We start from the raw sequence: 8,389 nt of genomic DNA, 5'->3' as shown, positions 1-8,389 counted from the left end.
TTTCAATTCCGCACCAACGTGTCAGGTGCTAACTTTAGTAATGAGTGTTCCAAACTCAAGACTGTTAAAGGACTGAAATTCCATCAATGAAATAATAGCTCTATTTTGTTTCACTTACAACTAGGATAATCTCTAAAACTTATTTTTCCTAAAACTTCCTGGTCAGCCAAACCCATATATACACTATTTGATGTTCACCCATTTCCAGGCTGGTTCCCCTTTTTCCATATCATTAGAACCGTGTGTCCTACACATGCTTTTTTGTGACTAGAGCATGCCATTTGTTCACATTTTACAGGTAGAAAATAGAAAGTCACGTTTAAGGAATCGTACGTTTTCTCAAAATCCTGTGGATGTTCGTCCAGGATATCTGAGAGCATATGTTCTGTTGGTCAGCCTTAGAATTGTTCTCGTCTCATCGACAACAAAGATTTTCAAATAAAACTTTACCTTAAATAGCTGATACAATAATTAATAATGAAGTGCAATTTAAAAATAAAAAAATTGCCCGTACATTTTTACGATACGATGTTTTTCTCTTAAATTTTTATTTTATACAAATTAACTAAAACATTTCACATCTTTACCTTTTCACAGTACCTAATGTTTGAGCAAAGATGCGATCTTTGTAAATAGTGATTCCTGTTTATTTTTAAAAACCCACCTGAATTGATACTTGTCACAATTGAAAAAGACCTTAGAAAGTACAAAGGAGATTCGCCCAAACAAAACCTGGCAGTTATCCGTTGCAATGCTTATATGAAGTAAGTGAACTACTGTATTTTATTACTAGTTTTTTAGTAGGACTGCACTGACGAAGACGAATAGAACTATTGAAGAAAGAACCATCAAAAATTGAAATATGTGATGATGCAAGGTTTGACAACTCCAATTTGAAGATGCACATGAGGATACACAAGAAAACCAATTGAAATCTGAAATTTGTGATGCCACACGTTTTACACGATTTCAAAAGGTACACGAGGATATATAATGAAGAAAAAACCTTGAAACATGGAATCCATAATGCTAAAAAGTTTACAACATTCGTAATTTTAAGAGGCACACGAGGATACACAACGGAGAAAAACCTTTCATATGTAAAATTTGTGATAAAAGACTCCAGTTGTGATGGATGATGTAGTGTTTATCCAAATAGGAATTTTTAAAAAAGCAAATCATATCATGGTACATACTGGGGAAAAAACATTCAAATGTGAAGTTGTAGCCTCAAAAGCAACATTTGAATAGCCTCAATAGCAACATTTGAATACACACTGGAGAAAAACATGGCGTAAAGAGAACCATTTATATGGTAGGGAGTATCCATTATAGTACTCTTGCATCATATAATACGTGTCTCTGCAATCATCATTTTTAGAAACAACATTTTCAGCTATTCTGTCGACAATCATTCCTAAGCCGCACATTTACACATAGGTAAGCAAAGTGCAATGTGCGTAATTTAATTAAATTTAATATGTTCACAACTAAGGCGTTTAGCCTGGAATGTCAAATCATTCGTACACAGTGCACATATTTTCATTACTGAAAAATTCTTGAAACTTAAGTAGCTCTCCTGTTTTGGTACTGAAATCCCAAGTTGACATCAAGTCAAAGCTGGCTGGCGCACCTTGGGATTTTTTAATCTGTATTACAAGAATTTTGTGTGAATACAACATATGTATCAGCAGTTACCTAGTTGTTGGTGGGGGAAGGGACATCACCAACTCCCAACTCCTACTTGAGCTGAGATTGTGATGTTATATACCAGATGAGAAGCAACAATACAGCATTAAGCAAGTGTGTTTGACGTTTTATTTTTCACATTCATTTCACGTCCATGCATAGCTATGTGCCAAATATTTAGTCCGAAATGTAGCCTCTTGCGTTAGGCGCTACAGCTTCGAGTCTTTCTCAAATTGTTCCATATTTGCTGCACCATTTCTTCATTTATGTCGATATCAACATCCCCGGTTGTGTCGTATAACACTATTGATACAGAATCATCACTAGAATAAGGAGAAATTAAAAACATAAATAAGAGAAAGGAAGAAAAAAGAGAAAGTTAGAACAGAACTAACTGGTGTGGGGAGGGGCATCACCAACTCCTACTTCCTGTCTGAGCTGAGCTTATGACGTTTATATCAGATGGGAAGCAGCAGTACAACATCAAGTGTTTGACGTTTTATTTTTGACATTCATTCCAAAAGCATGCATACTTATGTGCAAAATAAGCAATTCTCTATTGGAAATATCTCTATTCTTATCGGTAAGAAAATCTTATTTAGCTTGACTGGAGTCAATCCTTTGACTGTTTGTCTATTCTTTAAAGGAAAAAATACAAAACTCGTGTGGTGGGACATACGGTTTTATCGTGACACAACGTAAAATTTGGTACAAGTATGAAAACCCTATTCAAACATCCAACTATTAGGATACACCATGTTTAGATTCTTGTATGTGTGTCCCTCGTCTACACATGCTTTATTTAGCTCCAAGCTCTACACTTACAGCATTAATTTAATTAAATAGGACTAATAAAGTAATAGGTAAATCTGCCCAATACCAATCCACGATAGCATTAAGCTATTAAGTCTGACGTACACAAAATCACTGAAACATTAAAATTAGGTAAACCATACTAATACCATATTACTTCAAAGTTAAAAGTATGTAATAAGCAGATCGATCTAATACCAAATCACTCTAGCATTATAAATTAAATGGTAAATCAGACACATACCAAAACACTTGAACATGAAACATAACAAGTACTTGGAACTAATACCAATGATTCCAACATGAAAAATAAAGGCAAATCGAAAAAATCGGAATACTCAAGCATTCAACTTATAGGTTAATCTGACACTTACCTAATTATTGGGGGTCCGCAACACGGGACTTTCCAAGCGCCATAGTCCTCAATACGACAAGGGATGTTGGGTTCTGCGCTACATGTTCAATACCATGCAGTGATACATTAATTGCCTGGAAGATATTTGGTTTGTTACTAGTTGCACATAATTTTAGTTTTCCTCTGACCCGTCCCACCCCATTTGATAGGTTTACATTTATGTTTGTGCATAGGGTCCGACTTGTATAAAGTTGGAATTCGCCAACACCAATAAATGTCTGCAACGGGTACCTGCTTCCTAGTCAGATTTTAACACAATTATAAAGCAAATACTTTCTTGCTAAAACAACTCCACGTGAAAACATGGCACTTCAAAATCAAAATATTGTGCAAGATTAGACCATTGTTATATAAATACAGGTTAAAACTAGATTTGAGAAATATTATTAGTAAATTTCTAATGCATGCACTAAAATTACAGTGTAAACATAGACATAAGCATTCTTCATATAATTCAGGTCTGGTCTCTGAATTCCTGTTTTTGCACTGAAATCTTATAGGCAAAAAGTTGACAACAAAAAGCTAATACAAACAAAGAAATTAAATGCACAAGCGAAATAGTTTAATATATTAAATTTAATAAACAATCATACTAAAGATCATTTTGTATCTAACCAGCATTATAGTGACGGACCCCTATATATGGTTAATACCTGGTACGGAAGTGTCCTGTTGATCGCTGTTATCTAACAGCCTTAGATACTCTGGGTTGACACTGTCAACTTCAGGTGATCCACGAAGAAGCAGATTATCTGTCAAATTCAAATATAAAAGGGCTTATACTTGTTGCCTTATAAAGATGGAGAAAAATTAATTTAAAAATGTGTCCACACCTCAAAAATATAATACATCATACAAGTCGTGAGCAATATTCCAGGTAAACCAGATGTTATGAGTATTAACGTTATGTTAAGACACTGAGATTACTTGTGTGTTCATTAGTACTTTCAAGACTGGACTATTGTAACTCAGTTATGTCTGGTTCATCTCAATATCTACTCCAGAAACTTCATAAAGTTCAAAACACAGCTGCTCGGATCATACTTAGAGTAGTGGTCCACGATCAGAGCACACCTCCCCGCTGCTATGTACCCTACATTGGCTATCCATTCGATCCAGAATCAAACAAAATTTGTTTTCTGTGCTACATTTCACTGTCGGACTCTAGTCCAACATACCTATCTGACCTCACTCATGTGTACACACCAGCAAGATACTTACGCTCCTCTTCTGACAATTGTATACTCATTATTCCAAGTATGAAAACAAAAGTTATATGGACAGCGTTCTTTTGCATACCAGGGCCCAGCAACGTGGAATGAATTGCCCACTGAACTTAGACACAAAGACACAGTGATCACATTCAAGGCTCTGAAACTCACTTATTTCGACTGCAAGAACAAACTTAAATACCTAATGTTTCCTACCTGAAATATTCTCAGCATGTTTTTTATTTTTTTAAATGTTTTTCTAAATTCATGTTTGTTTTTGTAATAATATTATGTTTCTTATCTTATAGGTGTTGTCTAAAGTTATAAAGCGCTTAGAGCTTCTAAAGATTAGGCGCTATACAAAGTCCTCATTAGTATTATTATTATTATCATTGTTATTATTATTATTATTAAACTAAGTAACAGAAACAATTATAACAAAAATAAGAAAATGCAACAAATTTAATTCCCTAGAAAACAAAATTCAGATTTAAAAAGAATTTGTGTATTACGAATTAACTTCCAAACAAACATAGAAAATGTTCCATCTAAATTACAAAAAGTATGGAATATTCCGAATGAATCCTAAGGGGGTTTCAAAACAAATCCAATATTGTACGCGCTGATGTGCCAGTAGTCTAGAATATGCTGATGTGCCAACAATCCCGCTGTATCTCAACGATATGATAAAAATGTCCCTAAAGAAATCACAGCAGTCTCAAACTAGTAACATTATTGAGCACTTTGTAATTCAAGTGGATAATTTAAATAAAGAAACCATCCCAACAACAACAACAACAACAAACAAACAAGACACAACAATAATACTTATTCCACTTTGGATGTTAAGAAAGTAAAAATCGGAAAATGCAAGCAAGAGTTTCGATAAGAGTTTTAGTGGATCAATATTCGAATTCAAACATGCACCGTGATTAAATAATATTGTGCTGCAACTCGTACCTGTCATTATATGACATAAACAGAAAGCACCCATTAAATCCTTGCAGGTGCATAATCTGTTATCTCATGATGATACAAAGCACGTTAGATATTTACTATCGTCATACAGCACACGACACAATCCATCTAATCTTAGTTTTTAAACACATTCACATGGTTGAATACTCATTTGAGTACACAAATTTGAACCACTGAGACCACATTGACCCTGTTACCCTACGCTTATCAACCTTAACACGCTATAGCCCGCCGGTCTTAAATGTATACATACCTTTGTCTTCTATGGACAGAACCTCCACCCGGTGAAAAAGTCCATCCATATGTGCCACACATATCATGCCCTCTGTAATCTGCTGTATCTTTACTTTTTTAAACTCCTCCTCCAGCATGTTTTAAAAATATCGAGCTGGGCCTGAATATGAAGAAACATTTAATATCAACATTGTAACTAAGAAGTGAGTGCAAAGTTTAGCTGGTTATGCATAATTTCTCTCATTTAATTAGATCTTAGATTCCTATCGTCCAGTAGGAACATTTTTGATACACAATGCATAATTACTGTATGGAAATAATCTGAAAACATCGTGAAATTTACTATATGCAACCGGGACATTAAAGAACACTAAAGGGTTTAATCCGTTCGCGTAGACAAATGTACAGACGGAAGTTCGTTGGAAACGGTCAAGTCCTAAGAGTCCAGTATAAACGTCTTATATAAACTGACCACAACGAATCATACCAATAGCGACTCGAATGTCAGTCCATACAACATATATTTAACTATTTCTTTCAGAAATTACCCGATTTGTTCATGCTTATATATTGTATTATCATCTTGTTTGTTAAGCGAGGAAGTCATGCAGCAAACTGTATTGCGCTTTGCACGCAAATCGGAATTATTTTGTGTAACATTATAGAGCAGAAATTGTTCGTGCTCGGTATATTTAGATGATTTAATGTTTTTACAAAAAAATATATTTGTCCACTAGGCTTAATCACGCCAGTTTTCAGCACAAGATAGGCTATACATGGCGGCTAGTGTTAATGATGGAGGAAGAACCCAGGAAAACCCAGGAAAGAACCACCGACCCACGACAAGTTACTGGCAAGCTTTCTCACTTATCCACACTGCCCGAATCCGAGAATCGAACCCACGCTGAAAGACGCGAGATGGCAGTGTTTGGCTTAATCTGTGATTACCGCGAAATGAAGGGTTGTTTTATTAACTGAACACTTTAAAAGTTTAATTCACGTGCTCATTTCCGGTGGCCTAGTGGTTAGTGTCCGCCTCGAATGCGGGAGGTCGTGAGTTCGATCCCCGGCCGAGTGATAAGAAAGATTTACAAAAATGGTACTAACAGCTGCCTCGCTTGGCGCTCAGCATTAAGAGGTTAGTGTTAGGACTGGTCTGCCCGGTGTCAGGATAATGTGACTGGGTGGGACATCATGCTACATGTCTGCGGCATGATGCCCCAGTGTTAGACATCGTTATAAACTGCCACACTGCAGACATCGTAGAAATGACTGGAAAAAATTGTTAAAGCTGCGTAAAAAATCAAAATCACACACACACACACACACACACACTCATTATGTATACAATTTAATATCAAATAAATATTTATACCAGACATATTTTTATAAACAAAAATAATTATGAATTAATGTGTCATTTATACTTTATATCGACCAAGTGTTTTATGAAATAGAAATACAATTATATTTGGACGTAATAAACCTCGTTGGCATTACTAATCATGTAATGTCTTCTGTAAATAAGTTACAGATAAATAACACCACTAGGCTATTTAAACATGTATGAAATGGAAATTCTATCTTGGACGAATAAACCTCAATAACATCCAATAATGTGCATATAATAATGGGCTTTATTCCGTACAAGAACCTTTTATTGATCCTTGCAATTTAGAAGAAAATCTCTGACTATGCAGGACTGTGATTATATGAATGGGGTTACTCCGTGCAAAGAAAGGAATAATTTTAACGTGTATTAGAAAACCTACAGTGAATAATTGCCATCACTTCCACATCTAAATAACGGGGTAAAAACGGTAGTTATTATAGAGTCGTATTTTTAACTCTTACTACTACTTTTATTTGCTGTATACATTGCATGTATGTTTATTCAATTGCGTTAGACATGAATACTTTCTAACTCTTTGTTTATTATCTCCAGTACGGCTTTCAAAATAGAATGGATTCTGAGCGTCTATGTGTCTGAGATCGTAATCCGATTAAAAATCCCCCGTAGGGGAATTTTGACGATATGGCCGGTAATTGTCAAAATGCAGACGAAGATACATAATGGACAAAAACCATTCGAATGTCAAATTTGTGATGCTAAATGTTGTAAAGTAATTTAAATAGGCATATGATGATACCTAATGGAGAAAAGCCATTAAAACATGGAATCTGTAATGCTAAAAGGTTCTACAAATATGGTAATTTATAAAGAAAAATCATTCAATGTGATATTTGTGATGACAAGATTCTTCTTCTGATGAAAACATGAAGATGTATTTGAAGAGATATACGAGTTTAAAACCATTCATTTGCCAGACATTCGGTAAAGTGTTTATCCAAATTAGGAATTTTAAAACAGTAATTCATAAAATGGTACATACTGGAGAAAACATCATTCAAATGTGAAGTCTGTGATACAAAATTTCATAATACTTGCAGCCTTAATAAGCGCATAAGAATACATAGTGGAGAAAAGATATTTAAATATGGATTTAAGAGAGCTACGTGTATAATAGGGAGCATCCATTGTATTATTCTTGCATTAATTGTGTACATTCTGTTTAAGTGACATTTGATCCTGAAAGTAATACATACTTCTAAAATGCATATTTCAAGTATGTGTGCTTTCCTGAATATAACAAAAGAACTATATACATTGGGATACACATCCGAGTGGCATCATTCTTCAATTCGTCTCTCTTTGCAATCATTTTTAGAGATGGCTAATACAGGAGTAATAAACATGACTCAGTGGCAAATCCGATTTGTATTATGTTCGGCGCCCCTACACGGACACCCTCTTCAATCATCACCAATGGATTATAGCCCCAAATCGTTATATATATTGTGTTCCGTATTGCTAATAATGTCTATATACATTTCGGATAACAAAAACAAAAATGCTACCGTATATTTAACTTTTCACTCCCTTCCATGGATACGAGGGGAGAAAGCAAACATACACCAACTGCATTGATTTACTGATTGATTGGATTTACGTCGCGTGCGCCCAGAAGGGCATGTGCGACGGGTTTAT

The sequence above is a fragment of the Sinohyriopsis cumingii genome, chromosome 12 (genome assembly GCF_028554795.1).
Source record: "Sinohyriopsis cumingii isolate HCF-2022 chromosome 12, ASM2855479v2, whole genome shotgun sequence".
Classification (NCBI taxonomy): domain Eukaryota; kingdom Metazoa; phylum Mollusca; class Bivalvia; order Unionida; family Unionidae; genus Sinohyriopsis; species Sinohyriopsis cumingii.
Note: the sequence above shows the minus strand (reverse complement) of the source record.